This window comes from Notolepis coatsorum (genome assembly GCF_963971535.1).
Source record: "Notolepis coatsorum genome assembly, chromosome: 19".
In the NCBI taxonomy this organism is placed as follows: Eukaryota; Metazoa; Chordata; class Actinopteri; order Aulopiformes; family Paralepididae; genus Notolepis; species Notolepis coatsorum.
The window spans coordinates 37,115,410-37,130,992 of NC_140183.1; positions in this window are offsets into that span (position 1 = coordinate 37,115,410).

A 15,583-nucleotide genomic window follows, 5' to 3' on the forward strand; every position below is an offset into this window, starting at 1 on the left:
ACCCTTTGCTGTATTAAATATTCGATTTGGTACATTTGTGTTGGTTCGTTTCATCAGGTGGGAAAGTGTTCATCATACTTATATCTTGTACTGGGTGGCCAGAAGTTAAAGTACATGAGGTAGTGGTATTAAATATCATATCTAACAATACAGTCAGGGAATTGTACCCCTCAGCTACAGTAATAATCAACAATAACTCACTGGACAATAACAGAAATAATAATAACAATAATGACAGTCCAGTAATTAAATCAGAATGAAAGTAGACTAAAAGACATACAAAATTATAAATACAATACAATGGACACTCGCTCGCTCTCCACCCCCGCCCCCCCCCTCAGGACCCCAATGTGGGCTATACATCCACTACTTCATCCAACACCAGAAAACTCCAAATTTATATGCGTTCCTTTATCTTATCCACCACAGCTACCCAGACTGCGGTGCTGGCTTCATTAACACCTAAAATTCGCGCAGTAGATATCTCTACATATATATATATATATCCATACCTTCGGGCACATTTTATCCGGTTGAATCCAGCGTGACGCTATCAACCTTTTGGCAGCTGTAAGACCCGCCAAAATGAGTCTCTTTACATGTACAGAGGTTGATAACTGAGAAACATCATTCAACAACAGTACAGAAGGCAGTGTCGGTATGGTCAGAGATAAAATCTCTGATAATTGAGTGGTAACATTTTCTCAAAAAGTCTCAACAGGAGGGCATTCCCAATACATATGCATATATGTACCAATAGCACCGTTTGAACACAAGGAGCATCGAGAGTCAGGTCTGAGACCCATTAGGTACAATCGTCTAGGGGTCAGATAAGTCCTATGAACAAAGTTAAGATTAATCTGTTGGTGATCTGGGTTGCGTGATGATAGCTGAACATGTTCCCAGACTGCATCCCAATCAAAATCTACCTCCAGCTCTGGGATATCCTTCCTCCAAACTGAGTCTAGGGGAAGGACCTTATATGAGGACGTAAGTAAGTGGCGATAAAAGTCAGAGATGAAGCCTCTCGACGTCTCCTTGTCATAAAATAATTTGTGAAATCTGTGGTGCTCAAGTGGAGCATCCCATGGGACGCCGTGAGCCTTCAGAGCTGCTCTTATTTGTAAATAGAAGAAAAAGGAGGAACTGGGGAGGTCAAATTTGTAGGATATATCTTGAAAACTGCGGAGACCAGAGTCATCGGAGATATCCCCCAATGTGTGTATGTCTTTCTTTTTCCAACCAGGGTATCTGATAGGTTGTTGTCCAATAAGTAGTAAATTGTTATTAAATAGGGGAGAATGCATGTGCCATTTATGGTGGTTAGTACACGTTTTCTGTGTGTCACGCCAAATCCGGATCACATGTGTAATAAGAGGGCCAAATCTTAAGTTGCATTGCTTAATTGATATGTTGGTGTACACTATATCCTGCAGTTTATGTGGGGCCACTATCTTCTCCTCCAATGGTCTCCAGGATACTGCTGCTTGAGAATCAAACCAGGTGATCAGTGGTCTTAAAGAGAATGCTTTAAAGTAATATTTGAAGTCTGGAAAGGCTAAACCCCTGTCGGTTTTATTTCTGTGCAGTGGATCTTTTTAATCGTTGGCGTTTGTTGTTCCAAATTAATTTATATGCAGCAGAGTGCATTTTTTGCCAGTAACCAGCAGGGGGTGGGGGGGGGGGGGGGGGTAACGGCAACATGGAGCTGATGAAGTTAATTCTGGGCAAAACATTCATCTTAACTATTGACGCTCGGGCTTGTAATGAGTTTTTTTATTTTGACCACCTGCTGAAGTCATCTGTGATCCTGTCTCGCAAGCCGGAGTAATTATACTTCACCGTCTGGCCTATAGTGGGGAATATTTCAACTCCAAGAGATTTAAAGTGTTCTACCATGAGTATTTTTGCTGGGAGGATGGTAGCCTTCGCAGTCACATTGAGTGGAAAGAAGGCTGATTTTGGCCAGTTGATCTTAAATCCTGATAGACTGCCAAAATCATCTATTACTTTGAGAAGATGAGGTAGGGAGGTGGTGGGGTTCTGCATGAACAAGAGTACATCATCTGCATATAAGCTGATGTGATGCTGTGTGCCTTTAATTGAGATCGGTGATATGGTCTGAGATTGTCTTATGTACTGAGCTAAAGGTTCGAGGGATAGAGAAAATAGTCCGGGACTAAGAGGGAAGAGTGGCGAGCAGAGTTTACCTGTTAAAATCATGGCCGATGGACCTGTATATAGCACTTTGATCATATGGATGAACCCTTCACCTAACCCCATCCTTCTAAGTACTGCCCATAAATAAGACCACTCCAGCCTGTCAAAGGCCTTCATTGCGTCTAAGGATATGACAGCCGTAGGGGTCGCGGCATCCTTGCTGGCATCTATCACATTAACCAGTAACCATCTAATATTATCCGTGATCAGGCGGCCTCTTATGAAGCCTGTCTGATCAGGGTGAACTAGAGATGTCATATGCTTTTGAAGTCGGATGGCTAGCACCTTAGCGTACAGCTTGAGATCGGTTCCAAGGAGGCTTAAGGGTCTATAACTGCCGCATTCGGTGGGGTCCTTATCTTTCTTAAGTAGGACAGATATGAGTGCCATATTGACATCCCTGGAAAAGTTTCCCTCTTTGATTGAGTGTAAAATCATATCAAGTAATAGGGGTCCAAGTACATCCCAGAATGAGAGGTACAGTTTGGGTGGAATACCGTCCCAGCCAGGGGCCTTACCACTTTGCAAGTCAGCAATCGCCTCCCTAAGTTCCTCTAGTGTAATAGGTGCATCTAACCGTTTAGCATCATCCTCTGAGAGTTGTGGTAAGTTAATTTGATCAAGAAATTCCTCCAGCTTATTATGATCGAAGATCACTTCTGACTCGTACAGGTTGGAATAAAATGAACAAAAAGTCTTGTTGATTTTTTTGGGGTCATGGTAATCTTCCCCTGTTGGTCCTTGATGGCAGGGATATCCGCAAATTGTTTACTGGCCCGTATCTTCATAGCTAGTAGGTGACTAGGTTTAGAGCCATGAAAGTAATAATGTTGTCTTGTTCTGTGCATTTGAAATTCAGATTGTTGTCTTAAGATGGAGTTAATCTCCTTTTTCAACATTTTTATTTGAGACTCCAGTCGACAAGAGTAGTTGCGCTGTAAAGAGGAGAACAACGTGGAGTGAAGCCCTTCCAGTTCTACCAATTTGGAGAGACGTTCCTTGCGGAGGTTAGAGGCAAAGAGAGTAGTGTTACTCCTGATAAAACCCTTAACTGAGTTCCATAAAATTCTGGGGTCTTGTACCGATCCAGCATTAAACTGCAGGAATTCAATGAGTTTTTCTTTAAATTGCAGGTTGAATACCTTGTTCTTCAGCAGTGTTGAGTTAAAGCGCCGTCTTGGGGCCCGGGATGTCATTCTACTGAGTGAACCCTTTAGAAGTAAATATTTGTGGTCTGACAATGCAATGGGCCCCAATTCAACGTCAAAGCTATCAAATAGTCTAGGGGACGCAAAAACATAATCTATTCTAGAAAAGGTTTTGTGTCTTGCTGAGAAAAAGGAAAAATCTCGCGCAGTTGGATTGAGTGACCGCCACAAATCAATTACCCCTGTGTCCTTGGACCAGGCCTGTAGGGCCGTAGAGGCCTGTCTCTGGTCATTGGTTGTGGTGTGACTGGATTTATCAATCAAGGGATCCCAGATGGCATTAAAATCCACACCAACTATAAATGAATACTCACGGAGATCCAGCATCGCTATAGTGAGTAAAGCATAGAAGTTAGCGTCATAAACATTAGGGGCGTAAGCCGCTACCAGAGCAATTTTCCTATCTATCTTGGCAATAGTAACTCGACCATCTGCATCAGACCAAATGTCTAATACTTTTATATTCAACTTCCGTTTAGCTACTATAGCTACACCACGGGCCTTGGTGCCAAAGGAAGAGGAGCTTATGTTATGATAGACTTTATCCACCAGCTTTGTATTGTCAGCCATTAAAAGATGCGTTTCACTTAAAAGAGCCACATCAACTTGTTGTCTTTTCATCCATGTTAATACGCTTGTGCGTTTATGATGAATATTAAGACCCCCTGTATTCCAAATCAAGATATTTAAATTAGCCATAGTCTAAACAGGTTGCAGTATGCCTTGAGTGTAATTCGTCTGGAGTAGCACACCATAATAGATATATATCCATCTGTTAAGATCCTGTTGAGATCCGAGCGTGAGCATAAAAACAAACAAAAAAAAAACTCCCCCCCTTCAAAATACTTATCCGGTATCCCCAGACCAAGCATATCAACCATAACAACCCTATGTATATTACCATAGGGCCTAAAACCCTCAAACCTACCATAAGTAGATTATTCTCTCAGTGGCTGCTTGCCACACTCCCAAAAAAAAATAAGGTTTAAACAAGAAGAAGAAAAAAAACCTAGAATTGGAACTATTGCAAAAGAAGGGGCGGGGGTTATAATACCTATATGTGTATCGCATGCATGTGCAATACGTCCACCAGGCCGGAGGAGGGTGATGCTCCGCTGTGAAGTCCGTTGTTTCCTGTGATGTCACTATGATGTCACTATGGATAGAGTCATGGCAGTTGATACTTTCTACATGTGTACTGCATGCCTGTGCAGTGCGTCCACCAGGCCAGAGGAGGGCGATGCTCCGCTGTGATGTCAGTTGTTTCCTATGATTCGCATAGAGTAGAGGTCACAGAATATTCCAGCATTGTCATAGTGCAATTAGACCGCCGTGTCAGAAGAGGCGCTGTGCAACAGTTCGTCTGACTTTTTATCGTACTAGTAGGTCAACAACAGATGAACCGCAGATGATGACGCTGGCCGTGGATGCGACTATATGCCGTGTGTGTGGCTAGCAGAACGTATCTGAAACGGTGATGGATCCTTGAGGCCCAATAAAAATATGTACACACACACAGAATAATAATAAAAAAAAACGCTACACGGACCCACGGAGGTATTAAGCCAAGTCATGACGAGGCGTAAGTGACACGCATAAAAGTCATTTAAACAAAGCTGGCGCTTATCTCCCCAGCATATTGTGGACGTATAAAAACATCATGCAATAGTTATACAAAACAGAACCGACCGAACCCCCCTTATATCAGATGTCGAGAAACATTTAAATAAAGCATCTCGGCGATACCCAACATCACATTAACATATTTATAAAAACGGAGTAATAGAGAATAATATGACGCCGCTCGGCGTATTAGCCATAACGAAGTGCTAGCGGCTCAAAAACAGGCTACTTTCGCGTACTACGGAATGGTGAGGATGATGTCGTGGCCTCATCCTGCTGGTTCTTCAAGAAAGCTGCGGCTTCCTCAGGCGAGGGGATCGGTATTCTCGCGCCGTCTTTGGTCGTGATGAACAGGGTGCTGAAGAGACGGCTTGAGACCTAGCTTGTCCCATGACATCTCTGTAGCGGGAACGCTGCTCCACGACTTCAGGACAGTAGTCTTCAAAGATTTGGACTGGTTTCCCTTCGTATTCCAGCTTTCCCCTCCTCTTCCGTGTCTCCCGAATTTTATTTTATTCCATAATGATGTAAACGAGCAATAACTGCTCTAGGCCTGGAGCTATTTGTTGGCTATTTGTGAACCCAGCTTTCTCAACTGTATATATATTGGAACTTGGTCCATACAGATGAACTCTGCGACTGCCCTGTTGATCCTTTTATCATCTTTGGACTCATTTGTGTACTTATTATGCTGCTCAAAAAAAGCTGGGAGGTTAGGTTGCTTCTGAGTGGGGGGAGTCACTCTGTGAGCCAAATGCAGCAGACTTCTGTAGTTAAAAAAAATTCAAGGGGTAGAAAAAGTATGGTTGTATTATTATACATTTGTCATAGCAGAGGGCCTAATTAGTTTGAGATACCATAAGTTACCTAGAAAACATATTGATGAGTGAGACTGAGTATAGCCTTATCATAATTCTAGAACTAGGTTATGTCATATTGTAGGCTGTTTAACAAAAATAAAAAAGATTTCCGTTGTCTTTATACAGTATGTGTTGTGAAGGATCAGATTAAACCGAATATGTATATTTATTTATATATATATATTTAATTGTATTTGTATATCGTTTGATATCCCCTGTATATTCCTTGTACAATATGCATTGAATATCCCCGTTTCTACTAAACAGCCCATAATAGTTTCATTCTACCATTGGACGAGAACCTGGCGCCAGGTTGCCATACCCCTAGGTCCAAGTTCAATCGTGCCGCCTAACATGTCGAGGCAACCCCCGGTTCCGCGCAGTAATATGCCGGGCGAAATACGAATGGTACTATTTGTTCATAGCGCATATATATATGGCGCTCGTAAAGTAGAACTTTCTTTAGTCCAGTTCTTTACCCTCCAACAGAGTGACAGACGCAAAAGCCTCCCCACGAAGCACGTGCGGTGTAGTAGGGCCTACTTGGCCCAGAATAGGCATTGAGATATCGTGTAGATTAATAGTTGAATGGTCATAGTTTGGCACCATACCGTCGAGTTGGACGTATTCTATTAAGCTAATAATAGTCTATTTATGTATGGTGCATCGTTCGGTTCGAGTTCTACAGTTATCAGTACCCCCATCGTTCCTGACGTTATCTGGACGCTTATCCAGGCTGGTCAGACCCCTAGTGGTGATTGCATCCGAGGAGCTCCGGGTCAAGAGCGACTGGACCTGTATATTGGATTACTCTACCCGACGACGGCGAGCCTTCCACGGCTCTTGGATTATGCTTTATGTGCTTTGATTATTCCATGGATAAAGGCCAACACTGTCGAGTGTTGGAATTACCCCCCGGAGAGGACTCCAGGTGAGGCGGCGCTCTACACGTGAGGTCGCACCACGTCTCTCCGTTGTGGACCGGCAGATACCGTTCCACAGAGGGTCCAGCTGTATTCGTCTGCTGCCCGAGGTTCTGTGGGCACTGTGTCTAAGACTTTGGATTCTCCCAAGACACCGTCGGCCAGATGGGATACCGCCAGCGGCTTCTCTAACCCCCCCCCTCCTACTGTCTTACAACCAGCGGGACCCCCCCCCCCCTTAGTGTATCCAGCTATAATCATTTAAGTACCATCGCTATCGTTTCCTAAATATTCCAGGTTGTATACTTACTCCCTGCGCAACCAGAGATTGGACATTCAATGTTGATTTACCTACGAATACTCATTTGCCATAAAAGAGCATATTCAATATTTCAAATCATAAATGTAATTAAGTGAATGTTGTATACACCTTTTGCTGTATTAAATATTCGATTTGGTACATTTGTGTTGGTTCGTTTCATCAGGTGGGAAAGTGTTCATCATACTTATATCTTGTACTGGGTGGCCAGAAGTTAAAGTACATGAGGTAGTGGTATTAAATATCATATCTAACAATACAGTCAGGGAATTGTACCCCTCAGCTACAATTGGTCCTTCGAGCCGGATGGTAACTAGTGTAATATTAATATAGTGTTATTAATATCGAAATGGCCTATGATGAACACTCCACGAAACGATCCTCCTAACCTAGAACGCCCGCGGCGCAGACGACAGACACCTCAGTACTTAGAGGCTTACACTGTCAGTCAACTACCTAGCCTTCGACAAACGGTAAACGTGGTAAAAGTAGAAAGTAAAATTATGTCTGACCTTAACGACCAGGTTTCCCCAACCACAGAGGCCCTAGTAGGTCCTAATGTAACTGACCAAGCCCACGGTGGGGACCAGGAGGGAATTGACATGCCTTTACCCCCCGCCACTACTAAAGAAGTAGTCCCCGACACGCCCCGGGAGGAAGACAACCCTACAGAGAGAGAACTCTGCACGGAAGAAGTAGAGGAGAGCGCCGAGGAACTAGAGCTCCAGGACTCCCCAACGAGTACCCCCAGGAGCGGTTCACGCAGGAGCGGCTCACCTCCACTACCGCCTTCCCCCAGCGAAGCGGAGAGGATACTACAACAGGCGTTCCTCGTCAGCCTGACAGCCTCTACCGAACGCGATCGGCTCCAAGCACAGACGCTTAGCGAGCGCGAACGTCTCCAAGCCCAGGCGACCAGCGAGCGCGAACACCTCCAAGCACAGCAACGGAGCGAAGAACAGCGCACAAGTCTGGAGATGAGACGCTTCCAGATGGAAGAGAATATGGCAAGAGACCGGGCCGACGCCCAGCGCGCCGCTGCCGGTGCCCAAAGAGAAACAGAGCGCGCCGCCGCCGACGCCCAACGCGCCGCTGCCGGTGCCCAAAGAGACGCAGAGCGTGACAGACTACAAGCGCAACTAATAGAGCAGCTGATCAAAAGGACAACTCCCTCTCCCTCCGCCAGGGGCTCAAGGAACTCGTCGAGACAGCAGTCAAGAGCAGCGTCACCGCAACGAGCAAGCGACCCTGAACTTGACCAACAGACCGAGTCTAGACCCCCCGCAGACCCCCTTCCCATACCGGTCCAAGCGAGACCCAGCTACAAGGAAGGAGCGGCCTACACTGCGGAGAAGCTAAATAAACGATTACAAGATCTGGAAGATTTGATAGAAGAAGAAGAGGGAGAAGAGGAGAACCAAGCCCGACGACAGCACAGTACTCCACCGGACCAGGAGGTCCCATACAGTCCAGGCTATACCCCCGCGGCGCTGCGCTACAGACCCCCGACTCTATTTACGGGTGAGCACGACGCACGACCAGCCCCGAGGAACAGTACCTGGACCAGCGGGCCATGGTACCCTGCCAGTACCAGCCCACAGCGAGGCGCAAGAGGGGACTCGCCCAGGAGGTCTCTCCCCCAACGCTCGCCGATGTATCAGCCATCCACGGCGTCATACAACGCCACGCCGTCATTCCCAGACTTCGCCTATGAGAGTCGAGCACAGTACACGGAGCTCCGGATGTGTTTAGAGACAATGATGGTGGATGTCGCTGATGAACGCCACAAGTATGCAATATTATTGAAGCACCTGAAAGTACCGCGAGCGCACAATATAGCGCTAGCCTATGCTACCTCCTCGACCCCATACACAGCGGCCCTTGCAGCGCTGGATCAAAGATATGGACGTATATGGGATTACGTAATCCAGGAGATAAGGCATATTGACCGCCTACCCCCAGCCACAGACAATCGTTCACTAGACGACCTGTCAATCAAAGTGCAGTCCCTGGTGGGGATGCTGGGAGCTCAACGGGAGAAGGGCAGGCATGAGCTGTACGCCAACTCTAACGTTGAGAGGATTTTGGAGAAGCTGCCACCCGCAAGACAGGAGCGCTTTCGGCGGCAGAGGGACTACCGAGATCCCGACGGCCCCGAGCCATCCCTCCTTGATCTGGCCGACTTCCTGGCGAGAGAGGTCAGCAGCTTACGACTGGACACCTTCGGGCGGAGCACGCCAAGCTCCAGAGAGGGACCCAGGAGAATAAGTGATGGAAGAAGATCGGTGACTGTCATGCACCAATCAGAGTCAGTACCGAGCAGTAAGAGTCACAGCACCCCCTCGAGAAAGGAGAAGTGGAAGATAGCGTGTCCCTACTGTGAGAAAGAACACTGGCTGTCACAATGTGACTCATTCACAAAGATGAATGCAGAAGAAGTGAGCCAATGGATAAAGTCCAACCGGCGCTGTTATCGATGTGCGCGGCCCCACATGGCAGCCGAATGCCGCCTAAAGAAAAGGTGCAGCCGGTGCGATGGAGCCCATCTAGATATACTACACGATAGTAACGGAAGACGTATACCTGCACCACGGAGCGGCACCAAGGCAAGTGTCATGTACATTGACCCCGCCAGCAGCAACGGAGCTCAAGTGCTCTTAAAGGTAGTCCGTGTGACATTGAGCTACCAGGATAAAGTCATGGACACTTACGCCGTCCTTGATGACGGGTCAGAGAAGACCCTTCTGCTCGCCTCCGCTGCGACTCAGCTGGGACTGCGGGGGAGCAAGAACGAAATGACGATTCGGACAATAAGAAGAGATTTGAAGACGATAAAGGGCGAGAATGTCTCCTTCACTATCGCAGCCAACGGGCAGCCAGAGCGACGGTACGAGATCACAAATGCTTTCACCAGCCAAGAAATAGGACTCTCGCAGTACACCTACCCTGTCACCAAGTTGATGGATAAATATGTGCACCTGCGCCAATTACCTATCCCGCTCATAGACGGCGCTACCCCGACCCTGTTGATAGGCTCCGACCATGCAGAACTCATAGTCCCGATTGACCGGGTCCATACAGGCCCCCGAGGCTGTCCTGCAGCAGTCGAGACCCGCCTAGGATGGACATTACAAGGCCCCCTCGCTAAATCTCTCAACCGAACCGCAGCCACTAGCTGCTTCCACTCCAGAACGACAGAAGAAGACACCACTCTCCTGCAGCATGTCGAGAGGCTATGGACCCTAGAGACAATGCCCTTTAAGAACGAAAAGAAAGACATTCGCTCTAAAGAAGACATTTACGCCATCCACCTACTCGAGCAGGGGACAAAGAGAGTCACAGTCGGCCGAGTGATGAGATACGCAACTCCACTCCTGAGGCGAGAGGGAATGCCCCCCTTTCACGCAAAGAAAGACGCCACGGAGCGCTATCTACTGAACACAGAGCGGCGCCTAGCCAAAGACCCCGCTCAACAGAGTGTGTACCGAGCTGAGATTGAGAAGCTAATCACAGCGGGACACGTAACAAAGATTGACATTAAAGAGGCCGATCAGACGACCGAATCATGGTACGTGCCGCATCACAAGGTCCATCACAATGGCAAGGATCGCATTGTGTTTAACTGCAGCTACCAGATCGGATCCCAAAATCTGAATAAAGAGCTCTTGCCCGGCCCCACACTCGGCCCCTCCCTACTAGGCGTGCTACTGCGCTTCCGCCAGGACAAGGTGGCTATAAGCGGGGATATCAAAGGGATGTTCTTGCAAGTGAGACTAGTAGAGGAGGACAAGCCTCTGCTACGGTTCCTATGGAGAGAGAAGATCGGGGATGAGAACCTATCCATCTACCAGTGGGAAGTACTCCCCTTCGGAACCACATGCAGCCCGTGCTGTGCTACATTTGCACTACAGAAACACGTCACAGAGGACCCAGCAGCAGATGAAGAGGTCCAACACAGTGTGAAGAACAGTTTCTACGTAGACAACTGTCTACAAAGCGTCTCGACTCAAGAAGAAGCCGAGGCTCTCCTAATCAAGTTACGCGCCTCCCTAATCAAAGGAGGCTTTGATCTCAGGCAGTGGGCCAGCAGTGACCCGCACGTATTGCGCAGCCTCTCCTCCGCAGACAAGGCTGCCAGCAGCGAGACCTGGATGGCGACAATCCCAGGAGAAGCCCAAGAAATGACACTAGGATTAGTCTGGCGCTTCAAAACAGACTCGCTCCACTATAGACACAAACCCTTGGCTCCAGAGCAAGGAAGGTCGGCGGCGATACCGACCACCAGACGGAGTGTGTACAGAACACTCGCCAGACAATATGACCCGCTGGGATGTATTCTACCCTACACCACCAGGGCAAAGATGATTGTACGAGCACTATGGGACAAGGACCAGGGCTGGGACGACCCAATACCCGCACACCTTGCCTCAACATGGAGAGAGTGGGAGACGGAACTCCGCTCACTCCCAGGTGTCAATATACGCCGCAGCTACTTCCCATCCACAGTGAGGCCAGAGACATGCGAGATTGAGCTACACGTCTTCAGCGATGCCTCCGAAGTAGCCTACGGATCGGTTGCTTATTTGCGTGCCCAAGAGATGGGAGGAGAGATACACACTGCTTTCATACTGGCCCGCTCAAGGATAGCCCCACGTAAGCAACAATCTATCCCACGTCTAGAGCTCTGCGCAGCCCTCGCAGGAGCGCATCTAGCCACGTTAATCCAACGTGAACTCACCATTCCGGTGCATAGAACAATCTTGTGGTCAGACTCCACGACAGTACTCACATGGATTAAGTCTGATTCATGCAGATACAAAGTCTTCGTGGGAGTCAGAGTCACCGAGATTCAAGAATTAACAGAAGAAGCAAGCTGGAGGTATGTGGATACCAAACACAACCCAGCTGACGTCATCACCCGGGGAATGTCCCTGGATGACCTAACCCGTCGCAACATCTACAGTGACGGACCAGCATTCCTCCAGCTCCCGGAAGGAGACTGGCCTACGCCCACCCTGAGGGAAGCAAGTAGCGAGGAGGCTGAGAACAAGAAGCCTATGTTCTGTGGACTGAGCACTGTCGCCTCCACAGACCCGAACATAGATGATTGCATTACCCTAGAGAGTGCGCAACAAAGAACATTCCTGCGGCACCACCCAGAGATTCAGTCCACCACTGACATGTCAGCAGCTGACTACGAAGAAGCAGAACTTCTTCTACTACAACGAGCCCAGAGAGACTCGTTCCCCGATGAGCTAGACTGTCTACAGGGAGGAAACCCCGTCCCATCAGACAGCAGACTGATTCACCTGGCACCAGAGAGTGACGCACATAATCTCATCAGAGTGGGTGGTCGCCTGCGGAGAGCCCCCGATCTACCAGATGACATTAAGCACCCGATCGTCTTGAACAGCCGACACAAGGTCACAGAGCTGATCATAAAGAAATACGACGAGGATGTGCACCACGCAGGAGCAGAGAGAGTCTTCGCGGAGATCAGACGTCGTTATTGGATATTGCAAGGCAGAGAAGCAGTACGGCGCTTCCAGCGAACCTGTCTAGACTGCCGTAAGTGCCGCGCGCAGCCCAGCATACCACGGATGGCTGACCTACCCCCCTGTCGCCTCCGAATCGGCGACAAGCCATTCCACTCCACAGGCATGGACTGTTTTGGCCCGTTGTATATAAAGAGAGGAAGAGGCACCGAGAAGCGGTGGGGTATTGTATTCAAATGCATGACCACCAGAGCGATACATATCGAGCTCCTTCCGACCATGAGCACAGACTCATTCCTTATGGCCTTCCGGAGATTCATATCACGGAAAGGACAACCGTCTACATTGTTGTCTGATCACGGGACCAACTTCAAAGGCGGAGAAAGAGAGCTGAGAGAGAGCTTCCAAGCTATGGGCCCAGAACTTAAGACCCACCTCGCTCCAGCCCAGATTGACTTCCAGTTTAATCCCCCGAACGCACCCCACTTCGGTGGAACCTGGGAACGAGAAGTACGTTCTATAAAGACAGCCCTGTATGCCGTACTCGGAGCCCAGACTGTGGTAGAGGAAGTCCTAATGACGGTCCTCACGGAGATCGAGGGAGTATTGAACTCAAAGCCCCTCGGTTACGTCTCCAGTGATGTAGCAGATGTCGACCCAGTCACCCCCAACACACTCCTAATGGGGCGGCTGGACCCCGCGCTACCCCAGACAATGTACAGGCCTGAAGAAGCGAACGGCCGAAGAATGTGGAGGTACAGCCAAGTACTAGCTGACAAGTTTTGGAGCAGCTTCCTACTTCACTACCTACCGTCTCTACAGACCCGCCAGAAGTGGGTAAAAGAGAGAGACAATTTGACAGAAGGAACAGTCGTCATGATAGTTGACCAGTCACTCCCCAGAGCTATGTGGCTGGCTGGCCGCGTAAGCAAAGTGATCACCGGTGCCGATGGCAAGGTCCGAGCAGCTGAAGTACTCGTCCAAGGGCGCACCTACACACGGCCCGTGGCGAGGCTCATAGAACTGCCCCGACTCCCAGATACTATCGATGATGACCATGACCCTATGACTTTGTGAGTTGACTGACCTTACAGTGGACCTTGAGTGGTGGACAGTGCGGTTAATCTGTCTCTGCTTAGCTAATTAGGTGGGACTAATTAGGGGGCGGCTGTTGTGAAGGATCAGATTAAACCGAATATGTATATTTATTTATATATATATATTTAATTGTATTTGTATATCGTTTGATATCCCCTGTATATTCCTTGTACAATATGCATTGAATATCCCCGTTTCTACTAAACAGCCCATAATAGTTTCATTCTACCATTGGACGAGAACCTGGCGCCAGGTTGCCATACCCCTAGGTCCAAGTTCAATCGTGTAGCCTAACATGTCGAGGCAACCCCCGGTTCCGCGCAGTAATATGCCGGGCGAAATACGAATGGTACTATTTGTTCATAGCGCATATATATATGACGCTCGTAAAGTAGAACTTTCTTTAGTCCAGTTCTTTACCCTCCAACAGAGTGACAGACGCAAAAGCCTCCCCACGAAGCACGTGCGGTGTAGTAGGGCCTACTTGGCCCAGAATAGGCATTGAGATATCGTGTAGATTAATAGTTGAATGGTCATAGTTTGGCACCATACCGTCGAGTTGGACGTATTCTATTAAGCTAATAATAGTCTATTTATGTATGGTGCATCGTTCGGTTCGAGTTCTACAGTTATCAGTACCCCCATCGTTCCTGACGTTATCTGGACGCTTATCCAGGCTGGTCAGACCCCTAGTGGTGATTGCATCCGAGGAGCTCCGGGTCAAGAGCGACTGGACCTGTATATTGGATTACTCTACCCGACGACGGCGAGCCTTCCACGGCTCTTGGATTATGCTTTATGTGCTTTGATTATTCCATGGATAAAGGCCAACACTGTCGAGTGTTGGAATTACCCCCCGGAGAGGACTCCAGGTGAGGCGGCGCTCTACACGTGAGGTCGCACCACGTCTCTCCGTTGTGGACCGGCAGATACCGTTCCACAGAGGGTCCAGCTGTATTCGTCTGCTGCCCGAGGTTCTGTGGGCACTGTGTCTAAGACTTTGGATTCTCCCAAGACACCGTCGGCCAGATGGGATACCGCCAGCGGCTTCTCTAACCCCCCCCCTCCTACTGTCTTACAACCAGCGGGACCCCCCCCCCCCTTAGTGTATCCAGCTATAATCATTTAAGTACCATCGCTATCGTTTCCTAAATATTCCAGGTTGTATACTTACTCCCTGCGCAACCAGAGATTGGACATTCAATGTTGATTTACCTACGAATACTCATTTGCCATAAAAGAGCATATTCAATATTTCAAATCATAAATGTAATTAAGTGAATGTTGTATACACCTTTTGCTGTATTAAATATTCGATTTGGTACATTTGTGTTGGTTCGTTTCATCAGGTGGGAAAGTGTTCATCATACTTATATCTTGTACTGGGTGGCCAGAAGTTAAAGTACATGAGGTAGTGGTATTAAATATCATATCTAACAATACAGTCAGGGAATTGTACCCCTCAGCTACAATTGGTCCTTCGAGCCGGATGGTAACTAGTGTAATATTAATATAGTGTTATTAATATCGAAATGGCCTATGATGAACACTCCACGAAACGATCCTCCTAACCTAGAACGCCCGCGGCGCAGACGACAGACACCTCAGTACTTAGAGGCTTACACTGTCAGTCAACTACCTAGCCTTCGACAAACGGTAAACGTGGTAAAAGTAGAAAGTAAAATTATGTCTGACCTTAACGACCAGGTTTCCCCGACCACAGAGGCCCTAGTAGGTCCTAATGTAACTGACCAAGCCCACGGTGGGGACCAGGAGGGAATTGACATGCCTTTACCCCCCGCCACTACTAAAGAAGTAGTCCCCGACACGCCCCGGG